This window comes from Stigmatopora nigra, chromosome 22, assembly GCF_051989575.1.
Source record: "Stigmatopora nigra isolate UIUO_SnigA chromosome 22, RoL_Snig_1.1, whole genome shotgun sequence".
NCBI lineage: Eukaryota > Metazoa > Chordata > Actinopteri > Syngnathiformes > Syngnathidae > Stigmatopora > Stigmatopora nigra.
In genome coordinates, this window is record NC_135529.1 from 2,646,141 (window position 1) to 2,671,364 (window position 25,224).

Here is a 25,224-nt window from a genome sequence, read left to right on the forward strand (position 1 = left end):
CCTCCGAGGAGCCTGCAGGCAGGTGTAAAACTGCCATAATGACTTTGAGATTTCTCTGTGTGTCCATGGTAATGTCCTTATTCTACTTTTCTCAGGTGTGAATGGAGCTGCCCACCAGGTTACATAAATTCTCATGTTTTTGTGACCACCTTTAAGAGTGTTTAATAGTTCAAGAACCTCATTATATATATATATATATATATATATATATATATATATATATATATATATATATATATATATATATATATATATATATATATATATATATATATATATATATATATATATATATATATTTGTATTATAAATAATTTAGAAGTTACCTTTGAACAAAAGTCATTCATTACTTGATTTTTGCTAACTAGTAAAGTTGTTCCCTTTTCTGTTAAATTGAAAACTTTCTTTCCCGAAGGTCACCCTTTTCCTCATTTTTCTACATGTGTAGAAATTTGCGAGATAATACCCTCACTAATCCCTTTCAAGGTCAGTACTTGTATTGGGTGATTATCCCCCACTGTTTATTCATAAATCCTGCTGATGCCATTTCCTGACCATTGACCTGTCATATACAGTCTATTGTTGCCTTGTTTTTACTCCACCTTGGAAGCCTCTGTCCACATGAGCATCCTCCTCTTTATCTCAGTGGGATTCCCCCTGCTTACAGGAAGATTACTGTAGGATTTAAATGCAAAGCATATATCTACTTAAAGGGCACTTTTCATTTTTCTGCTCCTAATCTCATCTTTCATCACCTCTCCTTGCGCGCTTGTCATCACCTTGTGGAAAGTAGCTTTTTGACTATTTTCCTCTCACGTTGCGTCTCTGTGCCAGTTCTCGCTGTTAGTTTGACAGAGGAGCTTTAAATCATTCAGGTGACTTGGCAGTGGCAATAATGCACACCACATCAGAGCTGTTTGAATATCTTTGCTCATGACTCTTAAATGTGTCGAAGCAGTAGCTTTGGCAAACAGCCCAGTGTCAAACAGCATGCCACTCATTATTTGTTCAATGGCCTGTGTTTGTCTATGTACATGATACATGGCTTTTGGAAATTGTTTCTCTTTAAACATAACACAGTGGGGGTCTGCTGTTTGGTTGCAATTATTATTTACTAAAAGCTGTATGTCTGCTAAACTGTCAGCAAGTTGACATTTGCGCCTTGATGCCAAAAACATTGTTCTTCCTAAGAATTATTTCCAGCATTTTGACAGTTTGTTTGAGATTGATATTGACAATTAATAATGAATGGTTAATATATCAATAATTATTTGTCCATCATAAGGATTTAATATTGAATTCTATGTGAGTCGAAAATCAACTTTCTTACCCTACAGTTATGATCCCAAATGGTGCGTCATGATCAAAAGAATAAGATCTCTGAAACATGACCATATAATTTTCCTGCACTAATTTATGTCACAATATCATACTTAATACAGGAATTTTGGCAACTTTATTTCGCTGGCTTTATTTTTATTGACATTACATTGACCTGCCACAAATGCTGGTGCCTAAAGTTAGCCTTGTGAGTATAAGCGTTAAGGAAAATGAATGAATGCAATGACATGGGCAGCACGCCCCTAAATTTGTACATCATGATACGCTGTTTGGAAAATGAATGGATGGATGAATGTTCTAAGGATGTGGTGAGATTTATTTATTTAATTTATTGTGGGCTTAGAATGTTAATATTGACAGGTAGGTAAACAGTGTTGAGGCAAATACTTCAATTCAATTAATGTTGTTCCTGAAAACTTTTCAAGCAAACTTCCTAAAAGAGCTGCAGGGCCAAATTATTTGTTGAGTTTTCCTTAATTACTCTGTGTTCAACTTAATTGTTAGCTGTAATAAGATATATTCTCTTCCAGCTTGTCATCTAAACAACTTTCTAATTTATATATTGAATAATTTAACATTTAAAGGGCAGTAATGTTGATTCCTAAAGCCTCCTTTCTTAAATGTGTCTTTCAAATCAATCACTGTGTTGTATTATTTGGCGGTAACATAGAGTTGAGTTGATTTCCTGCTAATTCCTCCATCTAATTTTGCTCCTCCACCTTGGCCATCTTTTTGGAGGTCTCCTCCTCATTTCACCTTTACATATTCTAATCCTTCTTTCTGCTCTCCTGCTGTCCTCGCTCCTTGTATTATCAGTCTGTCCGGTAAAGCTTCATTTACAGAGCAACCCTAATCAGATGTGTACCAGTGGATGGCAGTTTGTAAGAGCAGCATGCAGCCTGGTAGATAGGACATCTTATCAGACGGGGTGTACGTCTTAAGCTCTCAATTATATGCCTGACCCACAAATGCACTGCAGAGGCAAATGCATGCATGGTTTCATACTCATTCCATGGCTTATAATGGTGTTCCTTGTTCCTTTCAATGTGCATGTATTTTGTAACTCAATCATGCGTAGTGCCCCATTGTTTTTTTTTCTTTTAAGAGACTTCAACATACAATCTTAAATAAAATGTGACTTTCTTCAAATGCAATGTTGTGCCCAGATACAATATTTAATTAAAAAAATAAAAATATGAAATAATACATAGTCGAAGTCCTACGCCTAGTGAAACTATGAAATTTTTTTAACGTAACGTCTGGAAAGTTCGGTAAAAAGAAGGCAGTGCACATAATGAACTGTGACAATAAACATTCCATGGTAACTGTCACTAACTTTTTTCTTGAATTGCCATAAGCCAAAGCTCCACTGTGAGTATGCATATAATCAGACGTTTATACAATTGCACTGATGGCTAGCAGGGGGTTGTCAGTGTGTTTAAATTCAAAATAGTAATTGAAGTGTCTTGAACAATATTTCTAGCTCTGTTGAAGCAATGGGGGTGCATTCTTGTTTAGTTTGAACTGAGTGGATTTCACTGCCACCCTACAGTGCTTCCTTCAAACTTTTGCTACCAAAGTCACTGAGAGAAATGCGCAATGAAATCGTGCTGTTGACCATATTATAATATTGCATTGTTCCAAAACACACTACCATAGGAACGAGGTGTTATTGTTTTTTGTTTGTTTGCTCTTTTGCCATTTCAAGTTGCAGTACAATGAAAACATTTGTGCAAATAGGAGTTTCATCTAATTGAAAATGATAGGCTTCATAGAAACGCATCTGTTAACTGTATTCACCATAGCCTGAAAGTTATCCTTGTACCTCAGCAAAAAGAAAAAAAAATGTCAACACATCAGATTTTATATTAACAGACTGTCCAAAATGTATTCACAAAGATCAATTTCAATATAATCTTCATGCTCACGTGCACCTTGTGTCATATTGTGTTTACATGTTTCGTTTTGAAAATAATGTCAGACTGCTTTGCTAAAGAAACATTTTTTGTTTCGTTAACCCTCTGAGTAATCTACCCAAAATGCACCGTCCATTACACAAAGACTTCCTTTCAGTGCTTCCAGTTTGGCAGGAAAACAGCTATTATAAGGTCAATGTTACCTTTATTATTTCTTATTAGTGGACGTAAGACCTCATGGGAGTTGTTACATAAATTCACACTGAAATGGCAATTGGCATCCTGCCTATATGGAACGAAAATGCTCCCAGGGGAGCTCGGGTCAACATTGACTTTGTGTATTTGTGTTTATTGTTTGGACTGAAGTGAGAACAAGTCAAAAGCCCGACAGAGTTCCATCCTCGACATTGGATTTCTGGCGCTCGATCATCTGTGACGGTGAATGTGCATTTTTCTTGTCTAAAAAAAAAAGATATTTTTGAGAAGAGAGGGCCCTCAGGATTGATTCGAGTGGCTCTCCATTCTCTATAGCTGCGTTGCGCCATGGGTTGTCCACAAAGGGGCCTTGGTATCCAACTCCAGTGTGGCATTTTGTAAACACCTCCTCTATCTTCGAAGCACAATAAGAACTGTCTAAATGGCCTTGTCTCCTGGTGAACCAATCAATACAGTCTGCATATGTACAAATATATAATCACTCCCAAGCTTTCTCTTCCCTGCTATCAGGCATAAAGTGTTCGAATGGAGTGCCAATGGCTTTTTTGTGTATTGATAGAATGCATTTGAATTGGATTATTATGATAAAGAAAATATTATAATAGGTCTGCATGATACTTTGTTTTATGATGACTTGATGAATCGATAATGTATTGGATGGAGCAACTCGTTTTATAGTGATCATTCACTGAGATAGTTAAATAAAAAATAATTTCAAAAGATAATCTTCATTAAATGCAAATATTATTGTGAATATATTTGGAAAAATAGGTGAATGAAATAAACTGTTATTTATATATTAATGTTTAAGGCCAAAAATATACTTGAGATCTAATTGCTTTGACTGTAGCCGGTGAACCAAAACCCGTTTGACACAGCTGGTTTATAACGTGCTTTTCACAAAACATGCATTCCTTTCATTAAGACTACAGTTTCTCCAGCGACCAGAAACAGTTCAATGAAGTCTCTTAATTAACATGCTCACCGATTAGAATGTCATGTTTTAGAATGGGCAGCAATCTGTCATCCTGTCTCTCCCACTCACAAACACGTGCATGCACAGATCTCCCTGCCAGCAACTTAATAGCTCTTTTCACCTGCACTTAACAATTGAATATGGTTTGTGCATACCAAGTGGAAAGTATGTAGAACAAAACGTGGAGTTACATATTTATACAGTAGAACCATGTACATGACGTAATAAATACAATAAAATTTGAATCTATTGTTTCGATATGGTAGCATTTGATGTCTGGCTCAAGTGTGTTGTGATTGTTCTTGTAAAGAAGAAAAGGCTATTTTTGGTATTCAGCTGACATTTTCTGTGTGCCAGGAAACACTTCTGATATGGTATTTGAGAAGAGATTGCTTTCATCCACCTTTTGCTTTGCTTTTACTACGGGGAGCAAAGTGTCAGGAATCACCCGATCGCTACTTTCTAGTGGTTCTTAAGACACTTTCAAATAAACTGAAAGCTGTTTAGCCGGGACCCTTTCTCCAGGTGAATGTTCTCATAGTGCTACATGCTAAGAAAGTGCTTATAGTTTTTGCATAGGCAACTTGTATTGTGCTTGATACATTACAGTCAGCATAGACGTGCTACATATTGATTGCATTCCATGATATGCCTTGCAATTTGCAATAATAGATCCAAGTATTGCACAGTACTGCAAATGGCTGACAAGGAAGTCAGTTTGTACTCCGCCTACTTCTTGTAATTGGCTGGGATAGGCTCCAGCACCCCTGCAAACCTTGTGAAGATAAGCATGCTGAGAAATGAAAGAATGAATATGCCACACTGGTGGGAATTTTTCTAATTAAATTGGACCATCATAATTCTCTTTTAATCCAAACATGTTTTTATTGTAATTTGCGAGTGGTTTTGTGAGATGACGTGAGACCATAAAAAACGTTGAACATTTTTTCCACATTCCACATTTTTCTATTAAACTATGCTTCTAACCATCAACAGCTAATATACTGCATGGCTTCTAGAGGTCCCTGTCATTTATCAGTTGTATTAATCGGCATCTCAATAGCTAATTATCATTCCATGTTCCCAAGGCCCTTTCCATGGACAACCCCAGGTTCAGTTGTGTATGAGCAGCCAGTGGAAGACATGAAGGATGGTGACTGACAGACCAGGGACAGGGTGACAAACAAGCTCCATCTTGAGCACTCGCTATTGATTTCAGCTCAGAGGTCTCTGCTTGAAATGGCAGCAGTCAGGGTCAGTCAGTAGTCTCTGCCAGTGCCTAGTGGGCTGTTAGCCTGGAAAGAGAGACCGGAGAGAAGACAATTTTACCATCATGGTCAGTTGCAAGCTGGGATGTGACGCAGGTGCACTGCAGTTCTTGTGTGATAGTCGGTGAACTGAGTGAACTAATTTTGGCTGCTGGTAATCATTCACTTGATGTCACTGGGTATGCAAAGTTGCTTAAGAAATGTATTAGTCAGCGTCTGAAATTGATATAATTGCTTTTGTGGGGCTTGTTTTTTTCCCAACCTTGCTCGAGAGGCATGGTAGATTTAATGCACATTTGGTTCAGTGATACCAAACAACTTCTGGTTCACTTCACCTAAAATTAAGCAACAAAACCACTTTAACCTCATCATATTACAGTTTTTCTATCGTAATAGTACAGTTTTAATGTTCTAATATTACAAGTATGACTTTGTTCTTGTAATGTTACATCGATAATTTCAGAATATTTTGATTATTATTGTAGTTTTTCTTTTCTTTATTTGTTTGCACTTTTGTTGACTGGATGTTAAAGGTCACGGCTCCACCAACTAAAATAGCATGAATGAAAATAACATATATGCTTGGATGCTTTCTCGTTTAACCTAGCCCGGGAACCCATTGCTCAATATTACTATATCGATTACTCAGTCCTGACATCGGTGTACCAAGTGCCCCACAATGTTTATAGCATTTCACTCCAAAGCTAAAATTATTTTTGATGAAGAATGAAAGAAATGGAATGTCTTAAAGTCTCTGCATGGCAGGTTTTGATTCCTGTTATCAGAAGGACTCTTTGCTGGAAGGCATCCTCTCAGGTTTTATGTGATTGTCCTTTCCCTTGTGCTGTTAACTCCTAGAAATGTTCTTATATAAAGGCTGGTGTTCACTCTAATGAAAGTGGCTACTGAAATTCATTCCAACATATTTGAAGTGAAGATGGTATGTCTTTATGTAGAAGCTGCTTTTATTACATATTGGACAGATGCCATAACTGGCTTTATCCGAGTATCCCATGGGCCAGGATTATGCATCATTATTCGGAGGAGTGTTCCGAATTTTATCTACTTTAATGCTTAACAGATGAAAATGAATTGATCTCTCTGATGTATGGTTTCGTTAATGATTCAAGCCCCATCTAACTAACACTGGCATTAACTTATTTCCTAACCTATTATCTGTCATTGATTAGCCACTCTTCAAGCCATTTAGATATCAAGTTCTTCTGGATTACATTTTGTACAGTTTACCTCTCTTCCATCTGTTTTTTGTCATTGTGATTGATATAAAGTATCGTTATCCAAGTCAGTACTGCTTCCCATTAACAAATGTTAACCTCTCCGAAAGAAAAGGCTTTTGTTGTTTGAATTTTTATTCCAGTTATACTTCCTTGAAGGTGAAATTTATAATTAAAATGGTCACCGATATATAGTCTGGCGGTCAAATTTTTGTCGTCAAATAAATATGTGGTTTCTTTAACAAATTAATCAATGTGTGAAAGAGGCGTTGGAAAGATTGAGAAAAGCCAACAATTTGTTCTAGTCGACCCTATAGTGATGGGTGTTGAGTTGATATAAACGAATAGGCACATTGGTACTATTGCTGTAATAGTAACTGTCTAAACCCATGTGATGGGAGGAGGGACAATGTTTATTCTTTTACACTTAAACATATCATTTTTGACATAAAGAGAACATTAATCGACTATGGCTTTGCCTTAAAGAGGACATCAATCGACTATGGCTATGCTTTCAAGAGGACATTGATCGGTTATGGCTTTTTTTCGTTCTTTCGGGTGTGTTAAAAGCACGTTAAGAGTAGGTATTTTTGTTGTTACAGGACATGCTTTGATCAATTTGCTGACCACTCAAAGTGGGTTGTCAGCTTGCCTTAAGCTGGCGTGATAGCTACATGAGAATGAGGCTTTGCAATATGTCTTACAAGGAATTGGGGTTCTTGGCTATGTACAGGTCAATTGTTTCTCATTTATAGTGAAATTGGTCAGAGAGCCACTGGGATGCCTTCTGGCCTCCTCATGAAGAAATTGAAGGTGCATTCAGTCATGTTTGATACACTTTCTTTATTGGGCTAATTTTGAAGCAGCAATAGAGTTGTCTGTATCCCTGTCAGTGGGGGGATTTTAAAGTCTGAACTGTGGAAGAAGAAGGAATGCATTCCTCTTGAAAGACTATCGTTGTTTTATATTATTACAACACTACTGTTCATATACAAATATCCCCACGTCATTTAATGACTCAATTTGATTTGAGTTGATAAATCGCATCTGCACTATATACCATGTAAAAGGCTGGACAGCTCTTTCAACACAGGGTGGACACAGACGATTGAAAATTAATGAAGCTCCCCATGATTTGTCTTTTAACATACTTACTACTAACATACTATATGGTCTTATTTTAAAGGGGTGATTGGCATAAAGATGAGTGAGTAAAATCCTCTCAAAACAGCTTTGTAGTTTCTATGTATGTGCAAGATTAAATACATGCTCCCTGGATGCCATCTTATTCTTTTAATTGGACTGGTTATTTTCTAAACAGCTCCTAACCAACTTAAAGCTTGTGGAACGAGACGTGTGTTATTAAAAATCTGGACTATATCCTCATGATGTAGCTGCTTGCCAAGGTTATGTTCTTACATTATTTAACAATAATGGGAACTGACCCTATTTAAAAGTAGGATAGATGAGTCTCTCTTAGAAGGGTCAATACAGGTTAAATGAAGAGTTTCCTCTCTTTGAAAATATATCCTACTTCACTAATTGCACTATTATTCCAACAACGCCCTGTGTTCTACACATATGATTGGTATTCAACCTTCACCATGACACAGACCATGACATGCGCTCGCTGGTTGAAGCTTTGTCATGTTCATAAAATGAGTCATTGGGTTTTCTTTTCTTTCTTTGAGTATTAAGTGACTTCATATCTTATGTTTTCTGTTTTCACAACAGAAATTAGAAACCTGGCGCGAAAAAAAAAACTATCTGCAAATACATGGATGTGACAAAAGTGAAGGCATGTCAGATTGACAACCTCTGATATTGTTAGAATAAATGGTATGCAATTGTTCTAGTCTGTACAGAATACAGAAAGTGGGAAAGCCAAGCTGCTGTAAATAAAAGTGCTGGTGAGATTTGAAATGTGTTGCTTATATTTTATATGACAATTTACAATGGCAAGCACGATACTCACGCTTTTGCAATAAAATCACTGTTTTTCCGCTGAACTGGTTCATTTTTCACTGCAACGAATTGCCCCCGACAGGCCAACGGCCAGGCCAGCATTTCACGAAATGTAAAAGGTCTGGCACAAATGAGGTCTGACCTTATCAATACCAGGACCCATCCATCTAAACGCAGACCACCTGTCGGCTGGTGATACACGGTTGCTCACAACCACAGTGCCCCCCAACACCTCCCACCTCTGCCTTCGACACTCTCGTCTAACTCCGTTGCTGAGCTATTCAGTCATATACACTTTTTTTCCCTGGATTCTTTATGCTGAAAAGGAGACTCAATTGAGCTCCACTTGATTGTTTGTCTATCCACCCGTCATCTGCCATATATCAGACTCCACTTGATTTTGCCTCTTATCTCTTGTGATAGATTGACCTGCATGCCTCCTATTGGATCTGGCAGGTTTTCAATTATATGGATTGCTTCAAGGGATGTTTGTGTCTGTGTATGTGTGCATGTGAGGTGGTGGGGTTGGGTCAAATATGTTATCATTTTCCTCTCGTGTCATGCTTAGTCATCACTATCTTGCTAAAATTTAAGGAATTAATGTTTCTACCAGCAATTAAGTCTTGATTTACTTCAGCTCTAATGAATTAAATGAGCAAAGGCCGAGCTTCACCTTCCATGCAGAACTGAATTCTGCCTGAGATTGGATCAGTTTCTAGCTTTTGTACCCAACATCCCCTCTTTAAACTAATTTTATTTCATTTTGTTATCCTTTGCCATCCAATCACTTTCATTCAACGATTCCACCTTGGTTATATCCTGTGGGATCCAGTTTAAAATTACATCCATCATACATAGATCACAGCGTGACAGCGCCTACACACTACTTACTATGTATTGCAGAGACTGCATGTGTGTTAGCATGTAAAAACATTGCTTTACATTCTTGAGAGACCAGGAGATCACGAACAATGGTAACTGGAATTTCTTCTGGGAAGGAACACAAGCATAAACTGTAGCATCACATTACAGCAAAAGCAGTCCACCCTAATGAGCAGTCGTATCTCTTAATAATTTTGATTCAGAGGTTGTAAATTCCTTGCTGATTGCACAGTAATAATTCATATCCCTTTTTTATAACTGCACATACTTTGTGTACTACTTATATTCTACCAACTTAATAAATTAGTCCTCTTACTTTGGCCACATGTTTTTTTCTTCTTTCCAAGTTGCATAAATTAGATGTCCACCTAGTTTCTAAAGCACTTGGTTTTAATATTTTAGGATAGTACCAGAATGTCAGCGTTTTTTTTCAACAAATAATGCTTTGTTTTGTTTTGCTATGTTTTTAAATCACTTGAGTTTGCTTGAAAAGAAAAAAAAACACCAACTCTGACATCAAACCGCTATATGCGTGATGCCATCCTTATTGGTATATTGCAGCTGAACTGATGGGAGCCTGGCCAAGGCTCCAGGCACTCCCCCTTAGGAACGAAGAACAGCGCTCACAGTCAGATCTGCTTCAACTAAAGGAGACACTTCGGACAAGTTAAACAGTGATAAATCTGCATGTCAGTATGATTTAAACCATGTCTGCTGCGTTGTATCGACGTGTCATATCACGGCCCCTGCAGGGCTCACCATTCACTGTGTGGCTTTTCAAGGAGTGAGGGATGATGAAAGAGTGAAAGGTAACCGTGACAGGCTTAACTTGTAGAGGAAATAGAACAAGGTTTGATTAATTGCAGTGGAGCTGATTGGGAAGGCAGACTTTGTGGTTGAACCTGTGTGTATCAAAGATGTGTAGAGAAGTGTGTGTTTAGAGGCTTTTGATTTACTTGAATGAGTTTGAATACACTATATTCGTTAGAACAAGCTTGTTGTATTAAAAAATCCAACATTATATTGTATGTAATTTTGCAAATATGATCAATTATTTGATAAATATTCTTTTATTTTCCCTTTTACTTTTCTGCAACATTTTAAGGAGGTAAATTTGAAGATAGAGCCGGTGGATTGTAAGCGGTAGTTTTGCTTTTTTACTTGTACTTTAGTAAGATTTTTGTGTGACTAAATTTTACTTTGACTTGAATAATATTATTTTAAAGTAACTGTTCAACGTTTGTCTAGTCTACTGACCTCTGTCAGCTTTATAATACACTGTCTTGATTACTCTGATGTTGTTAAGGGCGCATTTAATGAAGGACATTAGTATGTACAGATATTATATGTTTGCAGTGCAGCAAAATATCTAAATAATCCACCTCCAATTCAATCATATTTGCCAGCCAGTTAATGTGACCCATTAGAGTATATGCAGACTAATTGGCCATTAGCTTCTATTGAGCTAAAGTCCATCCTCCATTGCTGACTGGTCAGGAGCACATCGTATTAGAGCTTTTTTCCCCCTCAATATACGTCACTGTTTTGGGCATCGTTGTCATGTGAATCTTAAACATAGTTAGCTGCATTTACATATTATAATGATGACTTGATTCTTTTTGTATTATATGATACATAGGCGACTTTATTGGTTCAAGTATGGTTCTGACACAGTGATGTTTTTTTCGACGTTCCGGTTAGTAAAACGCAGGTTGGCAGATACGCAGCAATTTCCCCACCATAAAACTGACTGAAAGAAATAATTGAGACCAACTAAGAGACTCCTACACTGGCTTGTGGGATTCAGAGCGGATGCCAGCCCTGCCTCGTGAAGTCAAGGCAGACAGAAAGAAAATCGGAAACAGCTGGTAATTGGCGAGGTGGATCAACATTGGTTTTAGCAGGGAGAGACTATGTCAAATCCAGTTTTTATACGTCTGTTGTAAATTTGCAACAGTGATTCATTTACAGCATGTTTTGTGTTACATAGGTGAATTGCACAGGTTGCGGAAAAGTTCAAACCTAGGCAGTGACATGTTTTGGGGTGTAATTACCCTGTTAAAGTACCAATTTGGTTACTTATCCTTGTTTGTAGCTTAAAAAGCTGTCAAACATGAAAAGTTTGGTAAAATATCAGCTCTACCTGCTTTGAATTTATGGATGGAAAAATTGCAGTCGAAAATTACAGCTCATACCCATGTTTGCTGAAGGACTGCTGAAGTAAATATTGTTTAAAATGTTTTGACTCCATGCAGTGAATACCGACCTGGGATTGAACGCGCGACCACAGAACTGTGAGTCTGACCCACTAACCACTCTATCGTTGAGTTGCCTATTACAAAATGTGAATGCTGCTATGACTAGACAGCTTGGGTGAAACTGGAAATTGTTGGTCACTGCTCTGCTAGGCTCCAAAGCACCCAGAATGTTTAATAATAGGGAACTGTATTTGTAGTGCTTTGCATTCTTGCTGACTTGAAGGGCTCTATACATGTTTGTAGCGAGGTCTTTTTTCTACCTTCTGTCATTTGCTGTGTGTGTACACCATGTTTGCACGGTCTATAGGTTGTAAATGTTTCCAATGTGGATTTCCGTTTGCACCCTGTCCACCTCTATTGCCAAGCATGCAATATTTTAGCTGTGGATTAATCTTTTTTTCTTTTTTTTTTTTACGTCATTTATGTGAATGCACACTTCCACTCAAGCACCCAAATCAAAACCTTGCAAGCACTTAGTTTGAACCTTCTTGACACCCAAATCATATATTCCACATGAAGCCCCTTCATTTTTTAGAGAGTGTGTTTACAGCTTATATGATTTTTTCCATAGAATATATTCGTTTTCATATATAAGGTATTTGATGGCTGCCTTTTCATGTCAACATAAACCAGGACATAAGAACAATAGTATTTCATGACAGCACAATTTGAAGAGAAAATACTACATGCTCATGGTTTCATTGTTGTGGCCCGGTGTAAAATGAAATAATTTTACTTGCATCTTTGTGGTTGCCCACTGTTGACAAGCAGGGAGAACAATAAGCTGTGGGGGTGTTTGCTTTAGGACTCTTATTTTCTCATAGCCTTGAAACAGTTGGATTCAGTGTCAGACTTCACCCACTTGAATCCAAGTGCTAACCTGGCCCACAAACATGAACGGTGGTTTCACACCCTGACTATAAATCCTTCTGGTTCACTCCAGATGTGCTACTGAAACCTGAATCTTAACCCCGAGTCTCACACATATCCGTCGCTGCTTTTGTTTTTCTTGAAGTAAGACCCGCAAAGATTTGAAAAAAGAGTAAGATAATATTTTTCACAGCCAACTATGTATTTACATAGTATGCCATGAAATATATTTTAACTTTATGTTCTTTTGCCTTTTTAGTAATAGTACCATTCAGAAAACTTTGAAAACAAATTATTGCAACATTTTTAATTTCAAGTGTTTCTGAAGTTGGTAACCTTAGCATTACATTGATTACTTTAAAATGATTGTGCCTATTTTTCTTCTTAATTATCCATGTTTGCAGTCAAAGTTCAAATTTTAGTACTGCAGGCTGTCTTAAATCCCAGACTTCTTATTATTTAAAAATACTTTTTACTAAAACAATGCAAATTTTAAATAATCCCTACTTTTTTTTCCATTAATAATTTTTACCTTCCTATGTCCATATTGGACAAAATGTTCTGCAGTGCGGAATTTGTCAGGGTGAAAAAAAGCCAAGAGTATCATCCTCTAAATTTTGGGGTAAAAAGTACAAAGCACTAGAGGGCACTCTTGACCCCTATCTACCAGTAAAAACAAATCCATTCCTACTATTTACCCCAAACTATAGATGCACCTTTCGAGGAACATGCAAAACATTGGAATAAAAGTAGGTGATACATGGAGTCCAGAGGGCAGTCAATTCAAATTATATTAATCATTGTAAGCACTCAGGACCCCTCTTCTTGTATTCTTCCTGTATCCTCACTCTCACCCTGTCCATCTCCACATCTTTTGCTCCTGATACACATTGGCACAAAATATTTCCTAATCCTCACGGCATTTGGTTCTCTGACTTTTATTATGCTTGCTTTCCGAGGCCGAGAATATCTTACCCCACCCCCCTATCTTTTATTTTATCGCCCACACTCACACACCTTTTTCCTATGCTAAATGACTGCATTACTGTAATGACCTGGTAATTTATGGACGAGTGCATGGCTTGTCTGTTCAGTGTTTGGTTTAGCCCCCCCTTCTCCCTCTGGAAACACATGCATGTCCCCCTGATTGGACGGTCTATAGAAAGCTTGCATACAGCAGCATTAGGACGTGCAGCAGCTGTCACTCTTATGTGAGCATAAACATTAGATCGATGCTTCCATTTGCGCATGTCTCAAAGACAAAAGAATAAAAAAGTCACAAGCGCAAATTGAATCACATGTAGTACTTGCAAACCTCAATCCTTATCCAGACAAAACAGACTAATCTCAATTATAATCGACACGAGGAGCACTTAGTGTTCACATCTTATTCTATGCTTTTTACAAAATAATAGAGATGCCACATTGTAAGAAATAGCTGAAAATTGTGGTTTCAAGTAGTGATATTGAATCTGATCATCCTCTAAAAATCTCACATTACATTAAAACATATAGCCATATTTTCTGCACTTTAAGGCCTATCTTAAAATTTGTTTCATATATAAAGCACACTGGATTATACAACACAGTAGTGGTAGTAGTAGAAATAGTATTGTTTAGGAGTTGTGTTAGTAAGTGGATCTGTACTGAAGACAATTTCATTGATTAACCAATATTGAATATAAAGGCACATCAGATTGATGATAAGCCGCACTGTTGGCTTTTGAGAAATATTTTAGTTGCGCATTACAGTGCGTAAAATACGTCAATCCAAATAGAAGTTGGAATTTACCAGATTGTATTTACTATGTGTGTTTTTTATACACTTATATTGCCTGCACATGTGCTGAATTACAAAAAAAAAAACATTTGCTTGAGCAAGCAGAAAGGAAAATAAGCACATTTTCAGATCATTTACATATTTAGGCTGTTAACAACGAGGAAAAAGAGTTGCTTCATTATTCCAGCAGGATTTAGTGGTTCCCATAAATGTTTGTTTCCTTGGTTGCCTGGTGTAGGTTGTTGTTGCTCGAGCCACACAATGTGATTGTCATTGTGGGATTTAAAATAAAAAAAAACTTGTTTTCGCTTGTGCAATCAAATGGGTCATGCAAAGGATGAATGCCGAAGCAGTGAGGGGGGCCTGTTCATTTCTTTTTGGCCAGTAGGTCAACCCATAATAATGTTCACTACATTTTGTTATCGTTTTAGTCAATGATAATATAATAAATATTGAATAATGTTTGCTAGGCCGGTCAGTTGTTTCTGCTTGTAACCTGAGTAGAAGATTAAAGTCAATGTAAAAGGTCAACACTGCATGTCTCATAAATTATTGGAAGTGTTCACCAGTCGCACGCACATGGATGTTAAACACTGTTGCAACAAGAGCTGATATCAGTTGTAAAGAGGTTAAAGTTCACCTCGGCTGTGGTGTGAGATGGGGTCACAGTGACCCTGGAGCATGTACCATCCTCTGGAGAGATTAAGCAAGAAATGAAACAGGACGAGCTCATAAACCACTTCAATTTGTGTGAGATAAATCCATATACTGTAGAACATGGATTATTCTAATTTAAGGCCCATTTCATGAAGGATATTCGGATATTTTGACATCTGGCCACCACGCTTTAGCTTGTCTTGCAAACCTCATCAAGGAGCGTCATTGATTATCATGAACATTTGCATGACAATCATAGATTCAGTATTAATAGGAGGAAAAGGGCATTACATGTTTAGGCGGGGCTGTCTGCTCCAAATGTTGTGTTAACCTAATAGCTTTACAATTTATAGCAATTAGGTCATTTAATTTCAGGCTAATTTGCGGCCTAAGTGGACCCCCAACACTTAAAACAACACATTATCTCACTGACTGACTTCTCCTGATTCAAAGCGCATACAGATATGATCTTAATCATTTAAACATTTGGTCTGGGAAGGCAAGGTAATGATTCTTGCTGATTCAAATTATAAGGCATAGGATGAGATACCATTAAGCTTCTCTTACAAAAAACTGTAGCTGTCACAGGTTTTTTATTTTTTATTTTAAATTATAGCAGTTACCCCAAAACCTACTAACTTGCTGTCAGTGACATAGAGATAGGCCAGACTAGAGAAAACCTGCAGTATGTAATGTATGAACAGCATGTAAAATGCATCCGTTTCCCCGTGGGACCGAATAACTGAATAAGCAGGAGAGAGAGCGAGAGAGAGACAGAGACTCGTTTCTCAGCTCTGGATCCAATAGTAGCGTGTAATTACCCTTAAGACCTACTCCCTTTGCTAAAGGATTAACCATAATCCACCAGCAAAAGCATAACTACTGCCAACATAATTCCAGTCAGACTCATACTAGTCATGTATACACAGTGTAATGCTCTCGGGCTTCTCACTTTCCCAATGGAGCTGCTTCCTCTGTGGCCATTAGAGATCTGGCCTCACATGCTCAATTCAGATTTCAATTGAAGAGCTAATATGACAAAATTAAAGGTTCATATATTCAAATCAAAGATTTATTGAACCAAATTGAATGCCACTTTCAAATATGGTTTCATATTGACCAAGCTATTGACCTATTACTCTAGCAGCCAAATTTTTTTTTTTGTTTGCTATGAAAATAATTTAAATATAGATGGAGAAGAAAATGTGTAACATGCAGGATCTAGCAGATGTTTCAAGAAGTCAAATGGTAGCAAACTTGTATTTTAAGGAAATTGGTCTTGTTTGGAGCTGTAATCACTTTGGCAGACTATTCTCAACATCTTGCACATTTTTCCTCATTGAACTCTTAGTGTTAGGATTCTTCAAACTGAGTGTGCCTGCCTGTCTATAGTCTCTTTATATGCTCTTAACGCAACATACGTCTGTGCTTTCATCCTGTGACCGCACTGGATGTTCAGCCCAATTGAGCCTTGATGAAAAATGTCAACCTGTTAAGTGTCCCATTGTCGCGCAGTCGCTGATGAGCGGTGAAAGGAACCTTGTTGGAGGTCACCTCAGCGACAGTTCCTTCTTTCCCTATCGGCCCTTCACAGCGTCTATCTGTCCTTGCCCATCATTCTTCCTCTATCTGCACCACCTGCTGCCACTCATTCACTCACTCACTCACACACTCACCTACCTCCTTAATCTTCCTTCCCACTTTCCACTTGGCATCTCTTTCTGGAAGGTTATCAGACATCAGCTACTTCAAGTCTCACCATGTTGTCTGTGAGGATGTGCGGGTGTATACACACGCTTGTGTTTGAATTTATTATTTTTAAATGTCCGACCACCATAAAGCATCGTAGTTACCTTTCCATTGTTATTGTTTTTCATTTTTTTTACTATCCCTCTTACTGACATACAAAGGCTTTCACAAAGAAAGGCATCCACACCAAAAAAACAACATCCTTGCTCCTTTACCCCCTGACTAATTAATATCCCAGATTGGACATGTTCCTTCAACTCTTCTCAATTCTGTGCCCCACTGTCTGACCCCAATCAGATTGACTTCAGTCAACACCAAGAATACACCATTCTGGATCACTGAACAGTTTTGAACTGTCATCCTTCATCATGACCCTGCCCAGTTAAAAAAAATGTCCAGATACAGACATGTACGCAAGTAGAATGGCCTTGTCACCATCTCAATAAAAACATATTTTTAACTCAATTTACACTTTGGGGAGAAAACGGAGCTCATTTTCACTGGCCACACCCTGATTTTATTAACTTAGATTGTGTCTAAAAAAAAAAGTCAAGTTGTTAAAAAAATCTCAAAACACTACTTCACTTTCAAAATGAATTGAAAAAACATGAGATAAAAAGACATGGACAAGTATTCCAAAGCCATTTCAGAAACTTTGACTCAAACCACATTGAGAGCTGTCATCCACAAATTCAGAAAATACAGGATGGTTGGGTGTGGCTAGCCTTCAAAACACCAAGAAAGTCTGAAGGCCTCATAGTTGCAAGTGATTGCCTTAGTTATAGAGGATCATTTTAGGTTCACTTTACAATATTAACTGTTTCGTGCATAAGATACTTAACTTATTTATTAGATAACAACCGGTCACATTCTATGGTCATATACCCATACCAGCATACAATATAGGAATAATGCACTATTTAAATCTATACATCTGCATTTGCTGTGGTTTATTACAGTATTTGTGTCATATGATCAGTTCTTCTCTTTTGTCCCTTTGTAAAATTCAATCCAAGACTAGGAAAAAAATGATGCAAAAACAAAACAAAACAAAAACAATAATATCAGCCTATTTTCTTGTCTTTGTCAAAGAAAAAAAAGCTTTGTACATTCCAGCTCAACAAAAGTAACAGTCTGGATCTTGTCTAAGCGTCATCCACGTTTAAGCGCTTTATTCTTTATAACATTAGTCGTGTCCCATGTGCATGACCCCGCTAAGCTTTGAAGATGAGCCTGGTGTGTGACTCAATCTGTCATTGCAACCATGAGACTGATGACTCTTGGCCCGGTCAAGAAGACATTGGAGGAGTGACAAGTCACATCCACATGATACTTGTTAAGTTAACCTTTCACAGGGTTTACAGCTTTGGGACGATAAATGACCATCTATGTAAACTCTGCGGTGACAAATATACACCAATACTAACAAGCATAAGATAACAAGCACTATAGCAGTCATTGGGGCTAGGGTTCTTCAAGTTCTTTTGTAAAATAAACACTTTAATTATGAATGAAGTAGAGAATGTCATTATATCCAGTAATTATTTGAGTTTTGGCCAGGGTTTTTTACCGGGCTCTATATGAAAGGAATGCACATGCAATTATAATAATTATTGATTTTTTGCAAGGGGCTTTTATGTATGTCATTTTGGAAGCGCTGTAATGGAGAATCAACAAGAAACAAGGCAAACCAAGGGAAAACCCTTAAACTCATGGTGTAATGAATCCCCTAATCACTATAAAATTTACTGTATCCTCATGATGTTAATATCCTAAATGCTTTAAAAATTATGTCATGAGACTAATTGCTCTTTATATGCCCCAAAACTGCTTACTTGGGTAACAATGTGCTTTAGGTCTTTAAATATCACAAGTACGTTAGTTGGTTACAATGTAGCAGTCAAGACAAAAGCTGTGGAGGTGAAAAAAGAATAGCACAAGACCAAATCATTGTGCATATGGTTCAGATTTTCCATCCCTCACCTCATCTCATCACATTTTATGTACCGCTTTATCCTCACTAGTGTCACGGGGGGTGCTAGAGCCAATTAATTTTGAATTTGTTGCAACTGTGCAAACATTATAGAGTTTTTCAACAGAGCTTCATCATTGCGGGTTTGTCCATCTGGTGACAACACTGAGTACCCCAAACACAAGACAAAGAAGCAATCAAGTGTCTTGCTCATTGCACTTGACAGTTTGGCTCTCTGTGATGCATCAGCCCTAATGAGACTCTACTTTTCTGTTGCACCATTACCCATGTTTTCTTTTCCTCTAAGCAGGCATATTGTCCATCACATGAATCTTGGTGCTGTAAAAGCATGTCTTTAGGAAGCGTTCCGTCTTGATCAGCTGCTAAAGTACGGTGTATAAGGTTACGCCTGACAGGCACCGAGATAGCTCGGACGCAATGAGATAGCTGTAATGGTGTGCCATCATTTAGCAGAATGTAATAAGTGAATATCTAATAAGCTTGTAAAAGATGCTTAAACCCTGTAGCTCTGAGGTCAGGCTCTCAGATTGAAGTGTAAGCTGATTACTGAAGGTTCCTTCTCACGTTGCGGTCAGCTCAGAATTTCCCAACTCCTGACCCCACTGTTGGGAGAGCAGTTTGCATCATGAGGAACCTCCTATGTTAGGATAAATCCACTGTTTATGGCGGTTCAATAACTGCTCTGGGAAAGTAATATTTTATGATTGTTCAGCTTTTAAGAAAACAGGAGGAGTTGAGAGTCAAAGATTTAAGGATTTTCTCTGTTGTTCACCCTTTGAAACGTGACAGCAGATGACTTGTTACAAATCTAAAACAGACATTTAGTGATGCAAATTTTGCAACTAGTAATTTCACATGGCAGACAGAATATTTCTAAATATGGTAGTTACCCTGGAAAAGTAAAGAGCCTTTTGCTTAAAGATGAGAAGTGGTTGGAATAACATTCTGTCCGTCATAACCGTAAACCAACTTTAATCACTGTCGGTAGAGTTCTTTGTGCTTTTTCATTTTGTCCAATTCTAATGTAAAAGCTGCTCTTGAATCAAATGTGCTTAGCTTGATCATTACCTTAACACGGTTCCACTTACCCATTTCTTTCTTTCCATTATAAATATTCATCCATCAAATGTACCTTGCCAAAATATTTTTTCTATTATTTTTTTCAGTGCCAACTCTTTCAGAACACACACTTCCATATTGCCAACCATTTTCAAGGATTTTTAATGATCTTCCAAGTTCCCCAGATTCTTAATCAATATTTATCAGAGAACAGGGATGTCATGTCACTTCATCTGTCAAATTTTAAGGCTAATTTTTATTTTTTACATCTCAATTATCTAAACAATGGTTTTCTTTTATATAAGAACATAAACAGCATTGAACAATAACCTTTGATGGCAAGGGAATTTATTGCTTTAACATATTGAACTACAAGCATTTACATTTGTTCCATTTCACTTATATATAGACTTTGTAATCTTTACAGGTGGGGGTGCGTTTGTTGCAGTGTGTGCGTGAACGAGTGTGTGGGTTTTCTACAAAAGGAGCTGAGTGCATTCAAAGACAGCTTGATGCCAGCCACATTTATCACTGACCCTGTTTGATGCGCCATGTGTAAATTGTAGAAGTAGAAACAATTACAAGAATATGCTGTGTTTGTATTGCTTTAGTGAGATGCGGAGGCTTCTATGGTCACAACTTAACACTCCAGCAATAGGAGTGTTAGCGAGTACTCTCTCGGAAATTGTAGAAAAACATAAATGATTAGCATAACAATTTTTATTCTGTTTTATTATTTGACGCGGGGTTAGCACATTCCCGCTTCGACGCACGATCATTTTTCAAAAGTTGCAAAAAGCAGTTGTTCAATGGAGGGGTACCAGAAATGGTTTTAAACATTTCTTTTTCTATTTTCAATTCAAAATACCATCTGAGAGTTTTAGTAATATACTAATATACTAGACTGAATGTCTCGTCATCCTGTTTGGATCACACATAATTGATCAGCTCTTTAGTGATTAATTGATGACAAAACATCTGAGTTAAATTTCGAAATAATTTAAACAAAGCATTTTTTCTTTGAAGGAAAACCAGAGTGAACTGTACTTTGTTCAGTATGAATTATATTTAGGATTTAAGGTCATTCTGTCTGCCTTCTTTTTTCTGCACACACACGGGACACACACAGTATTCCCAAAATCCTTTTTTTTCAGGCTGAGTGTGCTCTCATTACCCTGTGTGATTGTATAGTCACTCCTCAGTTAGAGCTCCAGCTTACAAAATTTTATTTTTCTTCTTTTTGTTCTCCTCCAACTAATTTTCCCCTTCTCTCCATCATGAGCATCTCTTGCATGTAAAATCACTTTTTGTACATAGAAATTCATTACTATTGAGTAAAGACAAATGTATGGTCACTTAGACTATTCCAGTCACAACCTTTTGGGGAAAAATAATTTTGTTTAATATTAAAACCTTTTCAAACCTTGATTTGTATACAAATCATGTATTTATTCTTCCTGTTAGGGTTTTCTTTAGGGGTTTAGAATGCACCTAAATTTTAGGTCTCTTAAAATGTTTTGGGATTGTGATAATCATTCGTTAATACAGTACATAATATAATCTAATTTTCTATTGCAAAAATATAATCATTTTTACTTTTTATGCATTTCAAAATGATTGCTAGAACTACAGTGCTAACATTTAATATTAAAAGCTTGTACTAAACATCTAGCCATTAAACCAACGGAAAAAAATATTTTTCAATAACTAATAATCAACTAATTAATCACTTGGATTAATATCAGCCCTAGAGTTCAAATTCTATAATTGTTAGACTTATTTTACAGTCTAAAACCTGAATTCAAATGGGACTTCAATGTCTCTATATCCGACTTGCCCCTTTGAATACATTGACAAGAGAAATGTAGTAAGCCTTCATCTATCGACTGCACTCTACTGCCACAAACCAGGTGAACAAAAGTGATTTTGCAATAGCAAAAAGCTTTTTCTGAGAAAAGCCTTTCTTCTTTCAAAAAGCAGCCAACGATTTCCATTTACCCCCAAGGGATTGGTTGCAGTTTACAGTCCACCAGCGGAGGGTGATGGCGGGAGCAGGGAGGAGAAAAGTGCACACAGGGATATTGGGCTCTAATGGCCACAAGTCTGATTGCCTGACGCTTAGATTTTTCTGACCGATGCATTATCTGAGTCCTTTCAGTTTGCGTCAGACCCACACAAGATGATCTTTAGCTTCATTTGCTTCTATCCATGGCCGCTCTCTCCCTGTGAAGTCTCAGGTAATTGAAATTCAATTGGGTGCCACTGCACACATGAGTGCAGCACAGCAATCACATAATGAACAGACAATGTATTGGTTTGCGCATCCTTTAATTCACTGCATTAAGCACCTTTCTGCTGTAATTTCTTTTTTTGTCTGTTTGGGGTAAATTAAATAGGAAAAATAACTCTTTTGGAGCCTTTATGCCATGAGACTTAATGAGATATTTCGTTTTCAAATTTTTCCTCTTGAGAAATAATGAAATTAAAGCAATTTCATGCCTAAATGTTAAGTGAGCAAAGAGAGTAAGTCACTTTCTTTTTCTATTTTTATCTTTGGTTTACTAATGCAGAAAATGGAGTTCGGCTTGACAGTGATGTCGACTTATATGCTTGAATTCTTGAAATGAGGCCTTTTGTACCCATCTTTTACTTGACAAATAAAACTGAGCATAAAAGTCCTTTTACATGGTGCCAGGAAAATAAGTACAGTCTTTGTTTTTTCTGATGTTTGTGGTATTTTCACTTAAATGTGTGAGAGAATGGATGTGAACCATTTTCTCTCTGGGCCTTTTGTTCTAAGAGCAACAAATGCAGGATGTAGTCTGCTATTCACTGGGCGTTATTTGGTTGCAACTCCCCTGATCATTACAACTGTTGGAAGGAAAAACATATCAGGGATCATGATGGACATGTTGATTGTAAACTTGCAAGCCAAAGTAAAGTATTGAACAAATTATTTTGTCAACCAATTCGTAGATTCACTCTTGTATTTCAACTCAAGTGATAGAAAACTGGCTTTCACTAGTATCACAGTCTTGTATCTTCGAAGTTTAAAGCGCGTTTACACACGTTTCATTCGCCTTCTGATGATAGAGCAACTGGGGGATCTGTTTCTTAAGAAAACTTGGACATGTTTATTAGGGCTCAGGATAGTATCAGCAGCATTTTGTTTGAGCCATGCCTCCTTCATGACTCCAATTAAAAACTTAATTTCCCTAACTACAAGCTTAAGTTGCTTGGGTAAAATTAACAGTTGCCACAGTAGGCTTTGACTCTCAGTGGGTAAGCAATCACAAAGTACAACCTTGAATTTTCAAAGTTTAATAACAAACCCATGTAGAGAGCAAGCAGAAACCACCAATGTCCAAATTTAGTGTTCAGATTTTATCAGAAATAGATTGTAATGTTGATGTACCTTGTTCTTTTTGTTTATTGTCATCATTTTATATGTAGATCACTGACAAATTTCCAGATTTGAAAATGACTGGTTCTCTTAATTACAATGCAATATATATGGCTCAATTCATTATGTTTTTAATTTTTCTTACAAAGTGGTCCTTTTAGAGCTAGGATGATTCCCCCATATCATGATTGGTCCTCTAACGCTTTTAGGTCTGTACTGTATACAGAAAGGAAATTATTGCCACAGAGCCATGCCCTGAGTAAAAATTAAAGTGAGAAAGAGGATCGTGTTATTTTATTTTAAAAGTGACTTCCTCACCCCCATTCACTTGAATATACCTGCAAAGTCAGTTTTGTTTAGCTTGTGCGCAAGCTTTCCCATTGAAATCCTAATTCAAGCTTTGTGGGAATGCAAATTATCTAAAGTTGGTGAGGCCAGGTAATTACATTTAGAATAATGTGGTTGGACATCACAAGAAGAATTGAATTCACCCAAACACGTGTTCACGTGTGTACTGAGCTATATGGCGCCCCCATCGAGAGCGCTTCATCCCCTCGGTAATGCTTTAGATGAAACATGCTACAACTTCAAAGCCCTTTGCTGCCTGTTTAGCTATAATTGCTTATACTCTTGGCTTTTGAGAACATGCTGAAACACAAAAAGAACCACATGTGAGGGGCCTACCCAGAGTTATATGATACATACAGCATGTTTCATATAATAGACATGATCAATGAATGTGTGAAAAGATGGATAAAGCAGAAAATGATCAATAATCCATTCATTTTCACAGTGCATCGTTATATTCACTCTTTTATGCCTTGGCTTTTTATGACAATGCCGTGTAATTTAAACATGGGAGGATCAGTACTGGGATGACCTTTTCCCAAATTTTGAAGTGCAGATCTCATCTCTTTGACTTTTGTGCTAGCAAATTGATTCTGTGCAAAAATGAGAAAATGACACCATGAGGCTAAGTGACAATTTAAAGGTTCAGTCAAAGGCTTGCTTTTCCCTCTCATTACTGCTCCACCTATCTTCCTGGTCTAACTACTCAATGCTGCAGGACCTTGAGTGGGTCGGGGTGGGGAGTTGAAATTGTTGGCCTTATCAAGTAGCTCTATCAATTCAATAAGCAAGATGTTGGGAAGCAGGCGTATTGCTTATTTTGATGGTATCTTGTTAATTTGCGTTTATATATGCATGGTGTAGAGACACAAATGCTTGTATTGTCTAATAGTCTTATCTGTCCCAGCTGAGTTTGAGCACGAGGCATAGTATCACCTGAATAAATCGCCAGCCAAACACACAAGTCACAAAGACAATCATGTATTTGCATTCTATATTCCCAATAATAGCCTACACAAGACGTACACAAGCAGTAATATATAGAGTAAAGCCTGATTTTTACAATACATCCAGAATCCCAGAACTGAATGCAGATTGTCGCTAATCACAAATGCTGTTGAATTTTCTTGAATTGATTTTGTTAAATGCTGACTCCACATCCACTCTGTTGAAATCTAATATTTTAATTCATACATAAGTTAGTCCAATCATCATCAGGATTTTGAAAGTTTTTTTTCTAAGACTGCCAACCTAAAGCTTGTGTGTATTTGAGCATTTAAATCTTACACTGGCAGCATGCCATCACTT

General features: G+C 37.2%; 1 protein-coding gene across 3 annotated transcripts in view; it reads left to right on the forward strand.

The window, feature by feature from the left end:
• The window catches only part of LOC144215779 (F-box/LRR-repeat protein 17-like), a 140,825-nt gene that overhangs the window by 100,031 nt on the left and 15,570 nt on the right, over positions 1-25,224 (forward strand). The window lies entirely within an intron of this gene.